This window comes from Rhincodon typus, chromosome 14 (assembly GCF_021869965.1).
Source record: "Rhincodon typus isolate 14 chromosome 14, sRhiTyp1.1, whole genome shotgun sequence".
Classification (NCBI taxonomy): domain Eukaryota; kingdom Metazoa; phylum Chordata; class Chondrichthyes; order Orectolobiformes; family Rhincodontidae; genus Rhincodon; species Rhincodon typus.
In genome coordinates, this window is record NC_063345.1 from 40,649,720 (window position 1) to 40,672,404 (window position 22,685).

At 39.3% G+C, this 22,685-nt stretch overlaps 1 protein-coding gene across 5 annotated transcripts in view; it reads left to right on the forward strand.

Annotated features, from left to right (window-relative positions):
* LOC109936872 (protein Shroom4-like) overlaps positions 1-22,685 on the forward strand; it is a 122,022-nt gene that overhangs the window by 35,811 nt on the left and 63,526 nt on the right. The window lies entirely within an intron of this gene.

The window sequence follows — 22,685 nt, forward strand, 5'->3', positions numbered from 1 at the left end:
TCCAGCATCTGCAGTTCCTACTATCTCTTTTACCCCAGTCTGTAAGTTTAATACTATGATTTGTGTACAGGGACCCTAAAGTCCTTAGCATGCCAATAATTATTGGTTTCTCTTTTAAAAATACTCTGCTGTTCCATTCTTTCTATCAAACGGGATAATTCATTATATCCACATTATATTCCATCTGCCACTTACTTGCCCAATAACATAACTGGTATTTAGCTCTTCCCAGCATCTCTGCATTCCGATCACAGATTATGTTCTCAATCTAATTTTGTGTTCTCAGCAAAATTTGGATATGTTTACAAGCACTGAAAGTTTAGCTAACAATGTCTAAAACAGATCCAGGGATTTGATTTTTAAGTTTTAATTTCAGAGGTTTGGTTTATTTTTTTTTAGTCTTCAGGAATTCGAGCGTTTTACTTCATTCCTCCAGTGATGTTTTTCTTTGTGCATTTAGGAGTGTGTTTTTTACAGATGTTAAATTCATTTTACTTTCTAAGTTGAATTCTATAATAAGTACTTCTGGGGATTATTTGAATCACTTTCTTTAAAAAAACTACTAAATTTTAGCACATTTTAAGCGTTGAACTCTTGAGAATATTCTCGAGAATTCTCCTCTTCTGAGTATTGTTTTGTTCTTTCTCACTCAATTCCCAAGGAAATGAGGAATAATAGGTTTATTCTCAATTATTTCCAAAATCTGTTGTGGGCTGCTGATGATTTAGTTCCAAAATAATTACCAGTGGTCTTGGTAACGCAAAGTGTACTAGATTTACTAGAATTTAGTTGCCAAATGACAATCATTTTTATTTTTTTCCTCGATCTAGTTAACTAAAGGAACGCAACTTAGAAGTAGTTTACCGTGTTAAAGCAATAGGTCATATCTTCAACACATTTCGATTAGGTGTTGATAAGAACCAGTGCTCACTGTAGAGTGTGAGGGGAGAAGTGAGTGAATTAAATTCTCTTTAATGTGTTACTAATCTTCCTTCAATGCTGGTTCTTGTTCTGCTTCTTCCCCATCTAGACATGACCCTTTTCACCTTCTCTTTCATCACTACCTGGCCATTCTTAATCCCTTACTTCATTCAACAGTCCTACCTTTTGTAGAGTATTAAGACAGCAGAAATCATATGATTATATGGAGAGAACTGAAAGGGAACAGAAGCTCAAGACCTATCTGGAGAGCATGCTTTTTAATCATAAATCTGTAAATAACATTCTTGTAGAGGCTCCACGGACTCAAGCATACTTTGGAAGACTAAATAGAGTTAAAACCTGTACTTTCCACAAAACTCTCTTGTCACACGTTGTCTTGTTAATTAACCTACACCACATTCACTGTACTAGATTTGATTCATGGTTTAATTTTCATGAGTGTCATTTGTCAGGGTCATAAAACCAGCTGCCCCACCATAGAATAGCTTTTTGTAATGTATAATATGAGGTTACTATAACATAGTAGGCTGTTAGATAATTTGTTTTTTGGATTTTTATTTGATTAGCTTTTGTACCTTGCGTATCTTGCTCTTTGAATTAACAAATAAATTGCAAGTTGCTTGAATTAGAAAGATAATAAACAGCAAGAAAATGCCATCAGTTTGAAACATGCGCTATTTAATTGCACTGCTCTGATTATTCTGTTTCATTTATGACCCATACTGTGCCACAAGCTATATAATGTTGGCACACAACAGAGACATCACTTTTTCACCAGGAACTGAATTTGGTATTCAGCTGATTTTCAGGTAATCAGGCTTAGTAACACCATGAGACAAACAAGTCCTTTAATCACTGACCATAAATGCACATAATTTAGAAAATATTTGAGGAATATGGAGTAAAGAAAGAAAAGGAAATAGTTAGAAAACAAATGGTATGTCAAGCATGGCTTAGAGAATGATTTAGTAGAAACAGGGTTGAGCACAGGAGGCAAGATTCATGAAGTAGCTAAGTTTGAGAGGGCATATAGCAAGATCAAAGTAAAACTAGGCAGTGATGTGCGTATAGATGGATGGCAGGAGAATATCTTTGTGGAAACTTGCCTCAACAGGCTAGATGGCAGATTGAAAAGTTACAATGACGCATGTCATTAGCAGCAGCGAAACTGTATTCAGCAATGATTTGTAACCCTATGGTCCAGCATATCCCCATTCTACCATTACCACCAAGCTGGGAAATCAACCCTGGTTCAATAAAACATGGAGGAGAGCATGCCAGGATCAGCATAGGCTTATGAAAAAATGAGGTATCTACCTGGTGAAGCTGGAACATTGGACTATTTGCATGCGTAGTGGTAGAGGTAGTATATGATAGACAGAGCTAACCAATCGCCAAATCAAAGGATCAATTTTAAGATGTGTCATCCTGCTGTGTCCAACTGTGAATTATGGTGAATAATTAAACAACTAACAGGAGGAAGTTTCACAAATATCCCTATCCTCAGTGATGGAGGAGTCCAGCCCATTGTTGTAAATGCTTTGGCCTCATCTTTGCACCAATCTTCAGCCAGAAGAGCAGAATGGATGACCCATCTTGGGTGGTCTCCAGCTCCACTAATACCAATCTTCACCAATTCAATTCACTCCACATAATGTCAAGAATGGTTGAAGGCTTTGAATACTGTAAATTATTGTAATAGAGCTAAAGACATGCTGCAGAATTAGCTGTGTCCCTAGCCAAGCAATTCAGAGCAGCTTCAACACTGGTATCTACCTGGCAATGTGAAAAATTACTCAGGATATGGCCTTTTCACAGAAAGCAGAGCAAATTAAACGTGGCTAATTACTATTCAAGGTGCAGAGCTGGATGAACAAGGGTCTAGGCCCGAAACGTCAGCCTTCCTGCTGCTATGATGCTGCTTGGCCTGCTGTGTTCATCCAGCTCTGCACCTTGTTGTCTCAGGTTTTCCAGCATCTGCAGTTCCTACTATCTCTAATTACTATTCAGTCTACTTTTAATTTATCAACACAGTGATGGAAGGGGTCATTGACGTGCTATCAAGCAGCACTTGTCCAGTAATATCCTGCTTGTCAAGACTCAATTTTGGTTTTGCTAAGGCTGCTTCGTTTCTGATTTCATGACAGTCTTGGTTCCAACATGGGCAGAAGAGCTGTACTCAAGGGATGAGAGGAATTTTGCTGAGTTTGGCATCGAGGACCCCTTAGCAGACCAGTGTTGATGGAATTGGGAATGGTAGGGGGTGGATTCTCCATTGATTGGAATCAGACTCAACAGAAATGCAGATGGTTATGGTCAGTGGAGTTCATTCAGCTCAATCCCAAAACCTCACTGCTGGAGTTCCTCAGGTTAGTGTCCTAGGACCAACTATCTTCGTTTGCTTCATCTTTGTTTGATCTCCCTCCATCTTAAAGTCAAAAATGAGGATGCTCGCAGCTGATCACTCAATACTCAGCACCACTGGACCAGGACCACTGACCCAGATATATTCCATGTTCGTATGCATTCGTATAGGATATTTTGTGATATTTCAGAGACAGCAAGAAAAAAAAAGAAGGAAAGACCAAGAAAAACAGTTATTTCTCTGTGATTAGTGCTAACAAAATTTGGTGGCTTGCCAAAAACCAAAAATTTTCTCGAGTTCCTAAATTATTGATCGATAAGTTAGGAGCTCATAAAATGGAGGAGAGAAGGGATTTCTTGATATCTGCAGCAGTTACTGGTAGCTAAACCATGACGTAGATTCAGGCTCAAATTAAGTAGTTGTTAACAATGAGAGAAACTTTGGGCTCAAAACTGATTACACTGATCTGTAAACTTGAATGCAAATGTACTGTTGAGATGCAAAGAACTTATTGAACTGTCCAAATAGCTGGTGTTCTGAATGTGTTATAAGAAAAGCCTTTATAATAGCTGCTCTTTGTGTTGGTAGCAGTTCTCACTTAAAAACTGAAGCATTTTCTTACCTGAATTTTGTGATGCCTGCTTCTACAAATGATGTCAATGACATGATTGTGGCGAGTAGCTGGGTGAGAACAAGGATCTATAGATATTTTAATCAACCTGTTCAGACACATGGTAACACATCTGGAGCAGGTGGAACTTGAGCCTCCTGGCCCAGAAGTAGAACATTACCATTGTACTACGAGTCCTGACATGTGGACCAGTAAACTTACTGGTAAACTGTCTGGTATTTGCATCTTTCAGAATTTTGGGCAATGGTAGTGTGTTAAGATACTTTGGGATGAGCATTAAAGCTTTATATCCTGTTTCATTAGTGTATTCAACACAAAGGCAGTCATGTACCAGCTTTTTTTTAACAATAGTCTAGGAGGTCTCAATGTAAACTGTTCTTGTGCTAATGACCAGCTACAGTAAATACAATTGCACACCTCCATTCTGACTTTGAATTGCTGGCCTTCACTTGCATTAACATTACACTGCTGTATCTGGCATTCTATTTTAAATGTTCAAAAGAGGTACCCAGTACAAAATGACTATTGTGTACTCTATGGAAGGTTAGCGTGTATGTAGCCTATTTTTAGGCATGAAGAGAGGAGCCATACATATTGTCTTGTTTATGGGGAAGTGAGAACTTCTCCAGGGCCAATGGGCTGTATGATTTCCTATTTTTGTAATCATCAACCCATTTTCTTTTTTCTGTGGATCTAATAGGACCTTTAAAAATTGAGCTTGAACACTGCAGAATGCACACATTTGATCCATGGGAATTTTCATCCTTTTATATCTGTGCTTGCCAGCACAAGAAGCCCTGTGCCCATTATCACCCAGCGATAAGAGTTGCAGATGCAGATCTCCCAACTTGTTGGAGATGCAAGTGAGTTTAAGCTGCTTTTACACTATACAAAGACTGATGTTGGTGGTTCTTTAACTGCCACTGTACTCATATCATGCAGCTGGGCTGCAACTGAGCTATGAACTTACTGGAATTAAGTCACAGATCACTTCGTGGGATGTTTTTATCAGATGCTGGGCCACTAACATGGATGTTGTGGAATGTAAAATCACAACGTTAGCTGCTTAAAGTTTTAAGTCTGTTCAGTTACCACATCATTGGGATCTCTGTATTAAACATAACATTTTGTGCAAATTTGTGCTGTGAACTTTCACCTAGTGATAACTGAATTAATACGGTTTCAACTTAATTTCACTTAATATTCTTGTAAATGCAGGGTGGGCAGATTTTCATTCCATTAGTCTAGACGTGATTTGATCCCAGGTTCCAGAGGTGAAGGATCATTATTCAACTGGGCTATGTCATGCAATTCTCTGGCTATTTGATTGATCACTTTCAGATAGAAGTTTGGACTGGCCTGTTTGCTCAGCTAACACAACGAAGGCTATGTTCAGCATAAACAAGCCTCGGAAATTGCGCAAGCCCTTTTATTTCTGGGCATGCATGTCTGTCTTAGACTATTCGAATTTGGATTCTGTTTAATTGTTAGCACAATGAATTTCTGAGTTGTAGCAAGCAGCTGCCTCTCTGAACTACTAAGCCCGCGTACTGAGGAAAGCCCCTAGTTGGATAGAATTCAGGAATGTATTTTCCAGTTGTTTTTTGTTTGAATTCTGTTTCGTTTTATTTAATTTGATTCAATACTCTTGAGAAAGTTTAAAAAAAAACTGAATTTGCCTTCTTGTTTCTCCTTGGGGCTCTGTTCAGGGTTAGCAAAGAGATACCATGCATTGGTTATAACTGCATTTTTGAAATATGAAGCTCAAATGTTTCAGTTCTGCTTTCCTTGCACATTCCACAGACCTTGATCTCTACCTGTCCGTTGATACAATTTGACTGTTCCACTGGGCTCACCATCATTAACGATGGGACAAAATTCTTTGATTTATCAATGCTTCTGACACATGAACGTTTGAAACTAGGCGATGTTTGAAATGTTTCACTGATATTTTACACAAACCTTTCCGTAACCAGAGATGTGCTGGGAGTTACGGGGCTGGGAAGAGCTCTGGACAGTCACACAGGAAGAAACTGAATGTCCTGGGCTTCTTGAATAATTTCTTTTAACTCAAGTTTTTGGAACCCAGGGTCAGCCTCGCCGCCCTTATGTATTTTATTTGAACTTGATGTGTGGTCTCACCAAAACAGTGCTGTTTTAAGATGTTGATTTTTGCTTTGTAGTTTACAAATATAGAAACACAATTCAGCATGTAATTGTCCTTTGGTTGTTGTAGTTGTTGTTTAGCAAGTGTTAAATCTGTACTATTCCCAGATGTTAAGAAAGATTTACTTCACTTATTTTTGCCACAGAATATATCCAGTTTCTTCCCCTCCTTTTTTTTGAAGCTGCTGATTCTCTTTCTAGTCAGTCATTACAAAAGAGAAAGAGGCCTTAGCACCTCCATGTTGTCATTCCGTAGAAGTATCCAATCAGTCACTCCATACCACTCCTCTATCTCACTATCCTTAAAGTTTTATTTTCCTCAATTACCTATCCAGTTACGTTTTGAAAACATTACTTGTCTCTGCTTTCACCACTCTCTTAGGCAGCAGGTACCAGGTTTTAAGGCAGTAATGAAGATGGCTGTCGAGTTTAAACTTGCATCAACTGTTTTGCTTGGAACTTTTCATGAATTAAAACGACCTTGTTAATAAAGGAAGAAATATGGACCCAAAATAGCTACAGTGGTCATCTACCCACAATTAAGAAACATTTGTGAGGCCCTCGTGATTAAATAAAACTAACCATAACAAAGCTACCATTTTATCTAAACAAATTTAAGCCAGGTACTTGTGCCTGCGTTAAAAAATTCAAATCTCCTGTTTTAACTTACAATTGCATGATAATTTCACATATTGAAAGGCTAGCTTGTCAGTTGTTTAGCTTGAAAAGGCAATGGAACTAGATTCAGGAAAATATGCTGGACCATATTTCAATTGAACACAGAGCAGAGAAAAAAAAATAGATTTGTAAGTAAGGACTGGAAGACCCTCCTTCTTTCCCTCTCTCCCTTCCCATAGACACAATGGGAACTTCAAAGACAGCCTTTCAAGTTGGGTATGAGATGAGTTAAAACAGTCTTGACTGTGACTTCTTGTGAGTGCAAAGTTAATAAGGGACTGATGATCATTTCTTCAGATTACGTCCCAATCTGCAGATATATTTTGTGTTTCCTTGTTTGAAGAATGCACAAGGACGGTGATTAAAAGCCAGTTTCAACTCTACTAGAACGTACTAGTGAGCCTGAATGCTCATGAATCACAGTTGAAGAACTATCCCCGGTCACCCAAGTGTTACAAGTAAAGACCTTCTCTCACTCTGAGTGCTGCAAATCAGTAAAAAGGAAAGCAGGACAATAAAAAGATGCTCTTTCACCCTAAATTCTGGAATTCTTTCACAGTCGAAAGGAATCAGAACTGCAAAATCTTAATCAGTCTGCAAAATACAAAGAGTACGAAAATGCCTCTTCAGTTAGCAACATCACCACTGCCAGTGACTCCACTGCAATGGTCATAACATTAAAATGGATCAAAAGGGAAAATAATGGTTCTAAGATGAAATTAATAACTGTTTACTTGAATGCATGTGGTATTTAGAACAATTGGGTAATGGGAATGATATTATAGTCACTATAGAAATATGGTTACAAGATGATCAAAGCTGGTGACTACATTTTCAGGAGCATGTGACTTTTGGAAAGAACAGGCAGGAAGGAAAAGGTGGTGGGTAGAGTTGTGCGATCAGATGGAATAAGTTTCATAGCAATTAATGTTCTTGAAATTAGAAGATGTAGAATCCATATTTTTGGAGGTTAGAAATTAAAAGGAGAAAGAAAAGACACCAGTAGGAGTTGTCTATAGGACCCCAAACAATAGTATTACTGTAGGAGAATAAATCAGGAGATAATGAGGGCATGTAACAAAGGTGCTGCATTAATCATAGTGACCTTAATTTTCATGTAGATTGGGATAGTCTGATTGGCAAAGGAAGCCATGAGCAAGAATTCATGGAGTGTATTTTGAACAGTTCCCTAGAACAAATTGTCATGGATTCCACCAAGGATCAGGTTTAATAAATAATGTTAAAGATCCCCTAGGAAACAGTGACCATAAACATGGTAGAAATTAGCATTGCGTTGGAGTGGGAGGAACTTGGGTTGGAAACAACTATGCTAAGCTTAAATAAGGGTAATTGTAAAGGAATGAGGGCAGAGCTGTTTGGAATGGACTAAGGAAGGAGTTTAGCAACAAAAATGGTTGAGATCAATAGCAGAGGTTTAAGAAATTAGTTCATGGCTTAAAACAAAGGTGTACTCCAGTGAAGAGGGAGAAAGCTAGGAAGGGGAAAAGCGAACCATGGTTAACCAGGGAAGTTAAAGATAGCATCAGATTAGAAAAAAAAAACATACAGTGCGACAAAGATGAGTGGTAAGCCAGTGGATTGTGAAAGTTTTTAAAACCAACAAAAGATGACCAAAAAAAGAGAGAAAATAAACATTGAATGTAAATTTGCTAGTAATATCAAAAAAAAAGCAAGCACGTCTTTAAATATATAAGAAGGAAGAGAGAAGCCAAAGTGAATACAGGTCCTCCAGGGAATGATGCTGGTAAACCAATAATGGGGAATCAGGAAAAGCAGAAGCATTGACTAAATACTTTATTATCAGTTTTCACAGTAGAGGACACTAATAGTATTACAAAATTACTAAATATTCAAGGGGCAAAAGGACAAGAAATAAATACATTAACTATCAGTGGAAAAAAAGTGCTAGGGAAATGAATAGGGATAAAATTGAGAAGCTCCCTTGAACTGATGGAATGAATCCTAGTATATTAAAGAAATTAGTTGCAGAGACAATGGTTGGACTGGTAGTAACCTTGAAGGAATCTATAGATTTGGGAACGTCCCAATGGATTGGAAGACTGTCAAAGAAACACCTTTATTGCGTTATGGGTGGAGAACCATGCTTCCAGGAATTCCCGTGTGTGTCTATGTTTGGCTTGGGCTACTATAGTCATGCTATCCCTGTTAAGCTGTTGGCCTTCATTCTGACATGGTTTTCCACCCATAATGTAATCAACAAACATATAGAATTGGACCCCATATACAAACCCATACAGAACAAAACCTGAAATGACACTACTCCCCATAACGGACCAGACATTATAAATTCCAAGCAGAGTAGAACAACATCGCTTCATCGGAGGCCTCACTGATGATGTTACCTAGCATGGTGATGAAACGTCTGAATGAAAATAAGCCAGCTCGGCAAGCAAGTCAGCAACCTCAACATATGTTGATGACTTGGATGAGGAAATTGAGTATACTGTAGCTGAGCTTGTGGGCACCACAAAAATAAGTCGGAAGGTAAGTGGTGACAATGATAATGCCAACAGAAGGATATAGACAGGTTAGGTGAATGGGCAAGAATTTGGAAAGACGGAACATAATATGGTGAAATGTGAGGTAATGTACTTTGTCAGGAAGAATAGAAAAGCTGTGTATTACTCAAATGGGGAAAGACTTCAAATGAGGTGGCACAATGGCACAGTGTTTCGCACTGCTACCTCACAGCATCAGGGACCAGGTTCCATTCCGCCCTCGAGTGACTGTCTGTGTGGAGTTTGCACGTTTTCTCTATGTCTGCGTGGGTTTCCTCTAGGTGCTGTGGTTTCCTCCCACAGTCCAAAGATGTGCAGGTTAGGTGGATTGGCCATGTTAAATTGCCCATAGTGAACAGGGATCCGCAGGCTAGATGGATTAGCCATAGGAAAATGCAGGGTTATAGGGTTGTGGTGGCGGGGTAATGTCTGACTGGGATGCTGTTCAGAGGGTCAATGTGAATTCGATGGGCCAAATGGCCTGCTTCAACACTGAGGGGATTCTGTGATTCTATAATGATTTTATGACTGCAAAATTCTGTGGAACAGAGGGTTTTGGGAGTCCTCGTTCGTGAATCACAAAATCCTAGGATCCAAGTTCAGCAGATAATAGGAAGGCAAATGGAATGTTGGCCTTTATTTCAAAAGGAATGGAATATAAAAATGGGGAAGTTTTGATAAAACTGTACAAGGCATTAGTGAGACCACAGCTGGAATCTTGTGAGCAGTTTTGGGCCTCTTCATTAAAAAAGTTATTGGAAACAGTCCAAAGAATATTCACTAGGCTGATAACAGGTATGGAGGGACTGTCTTATGATGAGAGGAGGAGTAGATTGGGACTGTACTCATTGCAATATGGAAGTGAGAGGTGACATTATTGGAACTTGACAAGATAGATGCAGAAAGGTTGTTTCCCCCTGTGGGAGACTCTAGATCAAGAGGGCATAATCTCAGAATTAGTCACACAACACTAGTCCAACGGGTTTATTTGAAATCACAAGCTTTCGGAATGTAGCCCCTTCATCAGGAGGATGAAAGAGCAGTGCTTTGAAAGCTTGTGATTTTAAATAAACCTGTTGGACCATAACCTGGTGTTGTGTGATTTCAGAATAAGCGGTTGCACGTTTAAGACAGACGAGGTGGAATTTCTTCTCTGAGGGTAGTGAATCTCTGGAATTCTTTAACAAAGAGGACTGTGGAAGCTTGGTCATTGTATATTCAAGGTTGAGATAGATTGAATCCTTTACTAAGTAAAAATCTGTCTAAGGTTTTGGGGGAAAGACAGGAAAGTGGATTTGAGAATTATTAGATCAGCCATAATCTCATTTAGTGGCAGAGAAGATTCGATGGACTGGATGGCCTGAGTTCTGCTCCTGAGTCTTATGGTCTAACTATTCAATCTTCTTGAACAATTCAGAGAATGGTCCATATTTTTGAATGTTTTATCTTTTTGGATTTGCATGTTATTTCTAGTCTACATATGTTGTATTACTAATTCTTCTTGCATTTAGTAATTAATAATTTCACTCACTGTTAATTCAAGGAAATCTTGTTACATGGGCCCCTACTACAACAATTTCATTTGGGACCTCAAGAAATGTATCCACGATGGAAGAGATCTTTTCTGAATTAACCTTGTTGTACTCCAGGCAGCAGTGTAAATGGGAGTGTAAATGAAGAAGCGAAACCAATTCATTCCTCCTCACCACTTGCTTGATAGTTTGGGATATCCCATCTACAATTGCAACTAATTGGGGAAACTCAACCCAGGGTCTAGTTGGAACATTTTCATTCAAGGATATCTTGTGATTGACTCTGTGTTGTTTAAGATAATTATAGCTTTCGTTGAAGTACAATATAGCTGCATGCTAAAAGCAAACAATATATTTGTTGTAACCAGAGGGGAGCTGAATCTCAACTCCTGGGCATAAGACCATTCCTTATTATCTATTGGGGTCACATATATGCCAGACCAGAGAAGCAGTGGCCTATTGATAGTGTTGCTGGACTGATAATCCAGAGACCTAGGGGACCTGTGTTCAAATCCTGTCATGGCAGGTGGTGGAATTTGAATTCGGTAAATATCTGAAATTAAGAATCTAATGATGAATCCATTGCCGATTGTCAGGAAAAACCCGTCTGGCTCACTAATGTTCTTTAAGGAAGGAACTGCCGTCCATACCTGGTCTGACCTACCTGTGACTCCAAACCCACAGCAATGTGGTTGTCTCTGAATTGCCCTGTGGGCAATTGGGGATGGGCAACAAACGCTGCCTGGCTAGTGATGCCCTCATCGCGTGATGAACAAAAAAAAGGTACCAGCACTGAAGCTTGTTTTATTATCCATTTGTATGGTATGCAAAGTGCCTTTTGGCTTGGCAGCATCATCCTGCTCATGAAGAAAACCACTCCTGGATTTACTGCAAAGTAACAACGTGAGACAGCTAGTCTCACCTGTTGTTTAAATTTTGTTTAGTTCGATGAAACTAACTAGTTTGGCCAAGCATTAGTCAGCTGCTCTAGCGTCTCCTCGTATGTCTCAGTGTCATGTTTTGTTTTAAAATGCCCCTGTAATGTTCTTTGGGATACTTAATTACATTAAAGATGATATATAAATAGAATTTCGTTGTATCCATCATGTTCAAATGTTCTTGCACGATGTTTATTTTCTTCCAGACTAGCTGCAGCTACTTTTTGAAATAACAGGAAATTTCCTGTTATGAATACATTAGCTAGCCTGGTTTTAACATTCCTACCAAAGCATTTTATAGAGTTGACAGGATTGAAACAATGAGATGAAGGATTACAGTGAGGTCCCTGTCTTTAGCATTTGACAGCAGCTTGTGGATAGCTGAATTGTTTGAGTTGTAATGTCCTGCTGTGTTCTTTAACTTTTGAAAGCAGTGTTCAATTTATCTACATGTCTATGATGAAGGTTCCTTTGTTACCTTTGATAATTGACAAATTATTTTTCTATCACAATGGCTTAAAAATCACAGGATGGAAATGAGAGGAACACTTTTTTGTGCTTTCACAGGATCTCGATGTTGCTAGCTAGGTCAGCATTTTCTGCCCATCCCTAATTGACTTGTAAAAGGTTGTAGTGAGCCACCATCTTAAATGGCTGCAGTGCTTGTGGTGTAGGCACACCCACAATCCTGTTGTAGAATTTTGATGTAGCAACAAGAATCATTTGTGGTATAATTCAGGATGGTGTGTGTTTTGAAGAGCATCTTACAGGTCTTCCTTTGCGTCTGCTGCTGTTGTCCTTCTTGATGGTAGAGATCATGGTCTTGGATAGTGCTGCTGAAGGAGTCTTGCTGCAGTGCATCTTGTAGATGGTACTCAACTTTTCCCACTATATCCCACCCAAAGAACTACGGATGCTGAAAATCAGACACAAAACCAGAAAGTGCTGGAAAAGCTCAGCAGGCCTGGCAGCGTCTGTGGACAGAAATCAGAGTTAATGTTTCGGGTCCAGTGACCCAACTAGCTGCCATCAGTTCTGAGGAAGGGTCACCGGACCCGAAACATTAACTCTGATTTCTGTCCACAGATGCTGCCAGACCTGCTGAGCTTTTACAACCATTTCTGTTTTTGTTCCCACTATATGATGGTGGTGGAGGGAGAAAATGCTTAAAGTGATGGATGACATGCCAGTCAAGTGGACAGCTTAGCCCTGGATGGTATTAAGCTGCTTAAGTGTCGGAGCTGTATTCATCCAAGCAAATGGGAAATATTCCATAAACTCCTGACTTGTCCCCTGTAGATGGTGAATTAGCTTTAGGGATTGAGGAGGTGGGTTACTTGCTGTGGAATTCCCACCCTCTGACCTGCTCTTATAGCTGCAGTATTTAGATGGCTGATCCAGTTTAGTTTCTGGACCATACTGACCGCAGGATGTTGACATTGGAGGACTGAATGATGGTGATGTCATTTAATGTCCAGGGAATGTAACTGGATTTTCCTTTGTTACAGTCATTGCCCAGCATTTGTGTGTCATGAATGTTCATGCTTTCAGCCTGAGTTGATTAATCAATCAGTAAGTGTAGGAAAGTCTGCAGAGCTAGACTTAAGGAAAGCGATGTTTTAGCTATTCTTAAAAAAAAGTTTGTTTCTTCATATCCAGGCTCAGAATAGTTGGCCTGAGGCCACGACCTAATTGAACTCCAGCCTTAGTTCCTTATGGCTGTGATGAGAGCAGCTCTCTTCAATTCTTACATTTTTTTTGGGCGACAGGAAGGGTTTGCATTTACAAAATTTTTCACGCTGATTTTTTTACATCTTTTCCGGGCATTGTTTCCTTGCTGTTTCTATCTCAGTTCCTGTATTATAATTGGACTTTTTTAAAAAAAAAGTGGCCGTAAAACAATCATTATCTGATTTGGAACTGAATGTGATGAAAGGGTGAGATGAAGTCAACTTAAAAAGGAGCGGGGGAAACTCTTTTATTGTAGACACAAATGATTGGCTGTAACAAGCTTGCAAAAAAAAAATTGATTGTTCTCTAAGTTTTCCGTTTACTGTCCTATGCCGTCCAGCAGAAAAGACCAGACTCTGGTTTGAATTATTTTGCTGTTTTAATATCTCTGTTCGCAGCCAGCAGCTGTCCAGCAATCTCCTTTTACTACTTAATGTTGTGTCTTACATCTCTTATTGGAAACCTCACCAGTAGAATATAATTGCCATAAAGGGCAGAAATTTCATGAAACTGCAGTGAGTCTGTGAAAAAGAAAATGACATATAGGGTTTGACAGACTGAGTGAGTTGCCTAAGCAGGCATCAAGGAACAGGCTGGAGTCTTGTGAGAATCTGCTGCAGTGCTACTGGATTCAGGACGACACGGGAGAATTCTAGTAGTGAGTATTAAATGAAAGTGAAGGTATTGACATGAAACATCATGAGCTATCATCTGAAGTTTAGTTGCCTGTATTCAAATTCAGTTTTGAAATGAACATTTTAAAATATTGGATTTTCTTAAACATTCGAACCCATTAATTTGGATGTATTTGAGGAATGGTTGATGAAGCATTTTTGATAGATTATTTACCTGAAGTAATTTAAGTTGAACTAAGTGTTATGGTTAGGATATTAGTAAAACGTTGAACATATTTTGAAATACTTCTCTGTGAATTTTTGAAAAAAATCTAACCGTGCATTTGGTTATTGTGTTCTATTAAGTTTGGATTTTATCCAGAAAGAGTATTTTGAGTTGTAAAGTGAAATGCCTGTGATTACGAGTTTACCACTGGTAACATTAACGTTGGGATCAATTTGAAGAGATAAATTGGGTCACCCAAGAATGTTTCACGATATTAAAGTCTCTTGACTCAGTTGTGGTTTCTTTTATCTGATTCAATATATTGGCACCAGAACATTTGTATTTATATAGTATCCTGTCACATCTTTCAGAAATGAATCAAGTGCTTCACGTATAGTGAACTATTTTTAAACACAATAACTGATATGGACAAACGTAGCAGCTAGATGTCCCATTACAGTTAAAATTCACAGGGAAATATGAAGAGTGACGCTAATAATGAGGGTGTAAAAACTTTTATAAATGCTAGACCGAAGGTTGTCAAGTCAGGTCATCAGAGGCCACAGTATTCATCTTGCTGATCCTGCAAATTATGTTTTTCAGTGAAAGATTGTTGTTGATATGGTTTTCCTTGAGCACAGGAGTTTTTGGTCTGTATTGCTGTTTTCTTGTTTGGGTTTTTCACAAACAATATAGCCTAAGATTATTGTTGGTGATACTAGCAAATAATGTTTTTCTCTCTGTTATTGTAATAGAATGCATTAACTCATTAAAATCAGCTAGTCTTGCTATTGAAATAGGAAAAGCTAGTGTTGCTAAGAGTGAGGTGAAGCTATTGGATAATTATGAAACCCAATGTCCTTTTAAACAAGAAAACTTGTTATTCTTACCTAATCTGGTCGATGCATAACTCTTAAACCCAAAACAATGTAACTGACTCTTGACAACACTCCGAAGTATACTCTAAAGTTAAAAGGTTCTGTTAAACTGTTCAGCATTTCAAGAAAGTGACCCATCATAACTTACTCAGGGCAAGTAAAGATGACAATAAATGCTTGGCTAGTTAGTGATGCCCACATCCTGAGTATGAATGGGAACAAAGGTAAAAGGTGTTAAACAATCCACCCACTTTTGTTACCTTCAGCAATTATTAGCATCACATTTGAAAATATTTCAAGCTAACAGTAAGCATTCTTTTTATTCATTCTTTGGACGCGTGTGTGTTTCTGGCTAGGCCAATATTTTATTGCTCATCCAGGCTTTTTTTCACCCAACAACAGTGAAGGAACAGTGATATAGTTCCAAGTCAGGAAGACGTGTGGCTTGGCGCAAAACGTGCAGCTGGTGGTGTTCCCCTGTATCTGCTGCCATTGTTCTTCTAGCTAATAAAGGTTTGGAGTGTGCTATTGAAGGAATCTTGGTGAGGTTCTGCAGTGTATCTTGTAGACTGTGCACAATACTGTTTCTCTACTCTGGTGGAAGGACTGAATATGGTGGTGGATGTGGTGCTCATCAAACAGGTTGCTTTATCCTGAATAGTGTTAAGACTCCTGAGTGTCATTGGAGTTGCACAGATCCAGGCAAGTAGGGAGTATTCCATCACACTCCTGATCTGGGCTTTGTGGTGACAAGAGGTGCGTTACTTGCCACAGAATTCCCAGCCCCTGACCTGCTCTAGTAGCTGTATATTTGTATGGCAGGTCTAGATAATTTTCTAATCAATCATATTTCATTCTCAGATTTTGTTAACTTGCTGTCATCTCTTCAAAAACTCTTTAAAATGCAGTTTGGTTAAACTAGCTAAATCAAAATGGCCTCATGTAATCCTGCTTTACCTCTTTCATGGCTGAAATGGGTGGAGATATAATCACCATCCATATCTGTCTTGAAAATGTAGGTTGCACTACAGTGGGCATAGTGAAACATTTTAGTTTATAAATATCTGACATTAGATTTGTTATAATTGTATTGAAGTCTTTCTCAGAGCTTTAAGGAAGTCAGGGGGCAGAGGTGTGTGTGTGTAGTGGCCAGTACTAAGGAAAAGGTGCTAGGGAAGCTGAAAGGTCTGAAGATGGATAAATCAGCCGGATCAGATGGGCTACACCCCAGGATTCTGAAGGGGATAGTGGAGGAGAATTGTAGAGGCTTTGGTGGTGATCTTTCAGGAATCACTGGATTCAACAAGGGCCTCGGAGGTCTAGACAATGGTTAATGTAATACCTCTCTTTAAGAAGTGAGGGAGGCAGAAGATAGGAAATTATAGGCCAGCTAGCCTGACCTCTGCCTTTGTTAAGGTTAAGGAGTCCATTATTAAGGATGAGATTGTAAAGTACTTGTAAGTGCTTGGTAAAATAGGGCTGAGTCAACATGGCTTCATCAAGGGGAGGTCATGCCTGACAAATCTGTTAGAATTCTCTGAGTAGGTAATAAGCATGTTAGCCAAAGAAGAACCAGTGGACTTGATCTATTTGGATTTCCAGAAAGCCTTTGACAAAGTTTTACATGGGAGACTGCTAAATAAGACTCCAAAGTTTTAGGGGCAAGATACTAGTGTGGATGAGGATTGACTGACTGGCAGAAGGCAGAGAATGGGGGAAAAGGGGGTCTTTTTCAGGATGGCAGCTGGTGACTAGTGGAGTTCCGCAGGGGCCAGTGTTCCAGTATTGGGACCACAACTATTTCCATTATACATTTAACGACATGAAGACATTGTTGTTAAGTATGCAGACAATGCAAAGGTAGGTGAAGGGACAGGTACTATTGAGGAAGTGGGAAAGCTGCAGAAGGACTGGGAGAGTGGGCCAAGATGTAGCAGATTGAATACAATGCGGGAAAGTGTGAAGTTATGCACTTTTCGTAAGAAGGATAGAGGTGTCGACTATTTTCTAAATGGGAAAAAGCTTCGGAAATCTGAGGCTCAAGGGTACTTTGGAATCTTTGTTCAGGATTCTCTTCAGATTAACATGCAAATTATGAATGCAAATCCAATGTTAGCCTTCATTTTGAGAGGGCTAAAATACAAGAGCAGAGATGTACTACTGAAGCCGTATAAGGCTCTGGTCAGACCACATTTTGAATATTGTAGGCTGTTTAGGGTCCTGTGTCTGAAAGGATGTACTGGCATTGGAGGGGATCCAGAGGAGGTTCATAACAATGATCCTGGAGTGAAGGGCTTGTCATTTGAGAACTCTGGGTCTGTATTCAATGTAGTTTAGAAGGATGAGGGGAGATCTGATTGAATCTTACAGAATACTGAGAGGCCTGGATAGAGTGGACGTGGAGAATATGTTTCCACTAAGAGGACCAATAAGGTCTTGAGCCCACAGCCTCCGAGTAAAGGGATGACCCTTCAAAATTGGGATAAAGAGAAATTTCTTCAGCCTGGGCATGGTTAATCTGCGGAACTCATTGCTGCAGAGAGCAATGGAGGCCAAGTCATTAGAATGTATCTACGACCAAGATAGCCAGATTCTGAATTAATAAGGGGATTAATAATTACAGGGAGAAGGCAGGAGATTGGGATTGAGAAATATATCAGCCACAATCAAATAGTGGAGTGGGTTCAACGGGCTAAATAGCCTAATTGTGCTCCTATATCTTATGGTTAATGGTCTAATTAATATTTTGGGAGCCTGGGTTTCACCTCCACCATAGCAGATGGTGGAATTTGAATTCAATTAAAAAAAAATATCTGGAATTAAGAGTTGAATGATGACCTTGAAACCATTATCGATTGTGAGAAAAACCCTTTTAGTTCATTAATGTCCATGAGGGAAAGTAACTGTCATCTTTACTTGATCTGGCCTATATTTAACTCTGAACGCACAGTAATGTCGTTGACTCTTAACTGCTGTCTGGACAATTAGAGGGGGGCAACATATGCTGGCCTAGCCAGTGATGCCCATACCCTGTGAATGAATAAGTGGGTGTGAAGAGGCCACAGGGACTGGCCAATTAGCAAAGGTGATACATGAGGTGTGTCCAATTATATGGTAGCAACAAGTTCTTTTGCTGCTTTGACTGATGATGTTGGCTCTTGTGTCTGCAGATATCTCTTTTTTAAGCCTTGTTCTACTCATGTCCAATATTGTGATCACCATTAAAACATAAAGGCTGAGTTACACTGCGCTTAGAATCACACTAAATTTGTTCCACACCATGGTGTTGCAAGATTAACATATAAGAAAATAATGATAGGTGATTATATGCTAAAAATCAAAGTCCTGCTGCTTAAGATCATTTTATGGTTTAAGATTTTTTCTCATAACCCAGGCTTCAGTGTCAAAAAGGATGTGATATACTGAGCTTAATTTAACAAAAAAAAAGGTCACTAGTTGCTGGCCCACCTTTTGATTCACGCACTTCAGACCATTCCATCTCATTCTCCCCCTCTGATCTCTGTTCCTCAGACTGTAGCTTTGTAAAGTCCTTCCGTCCTATGAAATGCAGCTGTGACATTGCTGACCTGAACCTCCCCACTTCAACACTGCCAGCATTCACTTGTCAGCGATTTTTTTTTTTTTTTTTGAAAGCTCCTGATCAGCTCACAACTTTCTGAATTGCCAAAGGTATATTTAATCCCATTCACCAGCATGCAAATTATTCTCAATTGGCTTCCTGTCAATTCAAGTTGCCATGGGTTTGCCACTTTGCTGACTTCATACTGGTTATTCAATCAGCTTTCAGTTCCCACCATAGAATCCTTCCTGCCTGCTCATGCCCAATTTTAAGGCCCTTCCTGCCACAGGACTGTCTTGCCAATTAAACTAAAGCCTACCTCCTGTTTCACTGGAAGTTCAGTCAAGTTACTAATTTTTAAGTTTTTTTTTCTCTTAAGATTCATTTATGGAATGTGGGCATCTTTGGCTTTGCCAGCATTTATTGCAGATCACTTAATGCATGGAAGAAGGTGAAGGTGTGCTGCCTTCTAGAAGCATTGTTGTACGTAGGGTGTTGTGACAGCCAAAGTGGTGTTAGGAAGGGAGTTCCAGGATTTTAAACCATTGACAGTGAAGGAGCGAGATACAATTGCAAATCAGAATGGTGAATGGCTTTGAGGCGAATTTGCAGATTGTAATATTCCTATGTATCTGCTTCCCCTGTCCTTCTAGATGTTTGAGGTCACAGGTTTGAAAGGTACTGTTGGAGAACCTTGGTGAGTTGTTGCACTGTATCCTTAGATGGTACACACTGCTGCTGTTGTGTGTCAGTGGTGAAGTGAGTGACTACCAAAGGTGGTGGATGAGGTGCCATTCAAGTGAGTTGTTTTGTACTGGATGGTGTCAAGCTTCTTCAGTGTTGTTGGAGCTGCACTCATCTAGTTTTCTATCACACTCCTGATTTGTGCCTTGTAAATGGTGGATAGACACGGGAAGGACAAGGGGTAGAAGGATTCCCAGTTTCTGACCTACTTTTGTAGCCCAGAGTATTTATATGACTTGTTCTGTTTAGTTTCCAGTCAGTGGTAACCACCAAGCTGTTGGTAGTGGAGGATTCAGCAGTTGTAATGATATTGAACAAGGGGTGATGGTTAGTTTTTTTTCTAGTTAAAGATGGTCATTGCCTGGCAGTTGTTTGGCATAAATGTTACTTGCCACTTGTCATCCAAGTTATCCAGGTTGTGTTGCAATAGAGCAGGACTGCTTCAGTATTTAAGGATTGGAAATGGTTCCGAATATCGTGCAATCAGTGAACAGTCCCACTTTTCACCTTAAGATTGAGGGGACTTCTACTGGTTTCCACATTGGGCTATTTTTGGTCTTTTGGTGCTATGTGTCAGTTTTCTACATTGGCACACACAAATTAATGTCACAATGTGGAATATTTTGATTGTTGAGTTCTGCTTTAATTTGGGTTTTCACCTTGTTCAATTCTTTTTCCCTCATCCGCCATTCTTGCAGGATTGTCAGGCAATAAGCTTTTCCCAAGCAGACAGCTAACTACTGGGAAATGCATTGGCCTGAAACAACTTTACAGCCATTTGTTTCTTTCTCTGTTCCACATTTGGAGGTGTTGATTGGTGCTCTGCGTGGTTCCAGGGATACAGATAGCCTAAAAAAACCTTAGTTGCTTTTCTTGAGTTGCGATCCCAGTGTTTTTGAGAATAACACTCAACAGGACATTAGAATGTTGCAATGAGGACTAATACATATACGTCTTCTGCGATTTCTTTATGCTCAGTGGTCAGCAGCTCCATTTTGAGCTGGCTTCATTTTCCATTAGGTCCATGGACACTGAGGCTAAATTGTCGGAGCTCTCCCAGCCTTGGTGATTAATTACAAACATGGTGCCATGTCCACACTTTACAGGAGGAGGGAAGAAAATTGCTAAGAAGGAAAGTTTGGATTCTTTTGAAATGAGAAAGAAATCCCATGTCACATCTGTTTGTTTTCATAGAACTGAAATGATTGGGAAGCAACACTGATTAAATCATAAAGATCAGTTTTCCCTCTTCACAATATAAATTGTATGGTAAACATTTCAGTACACGCTCCTCGAGGGAGTTCAAGAATTCTTGTTATGCTGCTATTTAAATGTGGAACACAAAAAATAACAATGTGTTTCTTCTTTTTATGGACAGGAGAATTGCAGGAAATGGTTTCTGAGTTGGGCAGTTGAAATATCCTGTGTTTAAAATTTGAAAGAGGCCAGAAAGCTGCAGTGTTTTCTTAAGCCTTGCATTCAGATAGGACTTCCAAACTCATGCAATCATTTCCCCTCACCCGACCTTTTAAAAACGGGACTTTACGTTCAGGATTGCTTGATTTTTAAAAAAGCAGGCTGCAACTAACTTATTTTACTGAATTGAATTGAATTTACTGTCTTTCTAAACTGTTTTGTTTTAGACAACTACTATTGATTGCATGGGGGAGTTTGCCTGTGAGAATTCCCATGTGCGATATTGTGAAAGAGTTGGGTTAACCTGAGCATGTGATGAGAATTCCAATAAAACCAATGGTGCTGATCATATAGCTTGGGCACTTTTACATCAGTTATTTCTATTTTTTAGGTTGTGTGAGATGAATAATCTTGTCTTCCCTCCCTATTTTTCAATTCTTAAAACTAACTAGCTTCCTTGGGGTACCTGTGGAATTGATGCCCGTGATAATATAGCTCTATCACTCTGCTGTCCAGATAAGAAAGTTTATATTAATAATACCCATGCTCTGATGGTGAAACCACTGCAAATGTTCTTCAGTGCCAAGTATGAACAAAAAAATGTAATTCCACTGGACCGAAATAAAAACAAAACTTGCTAGAATGGTTCAAGGAGGACAAGTAGCATCTGTGGAGAATGAAAAAGTTAGCATTTCAGATCGATGATCTTTCACCAGAACCAGGAAAAAATTAAAGATGTGTTGACTCTATATCTACTGATGTTACTTTAGCTCCTACATATAATTGGCCCCAGTTGCTCAATTCAATCAATGCCCTCCTGTCTGTAGTCTCCACTCATAAAATAACTCGGCACAAATGCCCAGTCTCCTTACAGTGGGGTGCATTCCATAGAGAGAAGGATTTCAATCTTCATGAATCGACAGGATTGCAGACACACGAGAATGCAGATTTATGAATCTCAGTTGACTAAGAAGAAGTTTCTGGGAAGTAAAAGGACGGGGTTGATTGTTATTTGCAGACTTCATCAGCATTTGGGAGAATTTGGCATTGACTTGAGTCTAAATGTGAATAAGGCACCCTTCTATGACTGAGAGTGTGGTTGGAAGTTATTTTTGCACAACCCAGTTCTCTTTGCATCACTCGGTTTAGCAACTCCTTCCAGCCAGCATGACGTTTTACTGATGCACCTGTGCTGATCGTAGTTCAACTCCCTCATTATTAACTCTAGTTTGAGGAAATGTTGTGAGAGAAATTTATAATGAAAAAGTGAGACCAATGATAAACTCCTTAAATCTATCAGTGTGTTTATTTTTTAAGTGAAAATACTTCAAAATTTGCCATTTTTCAAGAGGAACAATTTTCACTGACCCTGACGTTTTGACCTGAACACCATCCACTTATCAGCCTGATGTGGAAATAGCACTGTTCCTTCACTGTCACTAGATCAAAATCCTGGAACTCCTTCCTTAATAGTGTAGAGATACACTAAGTGGACTGCAGCAGTTCACCACCATTTTCTCAAGGGCAACTAGGGACGAGCAACAAATGCTTGCGAAGCCAGCGACGCCCACACCCCCAAATCAATATAAAAAATAATTCAGCTAGTCCTCGCAGCCAGAGCCTGTATTACTATATTGCTTACATCATCAAATCTACCAACAAAGTAGTGGTCTTTATTGTGTTTTGGGTTTCCTGAACTTTTAT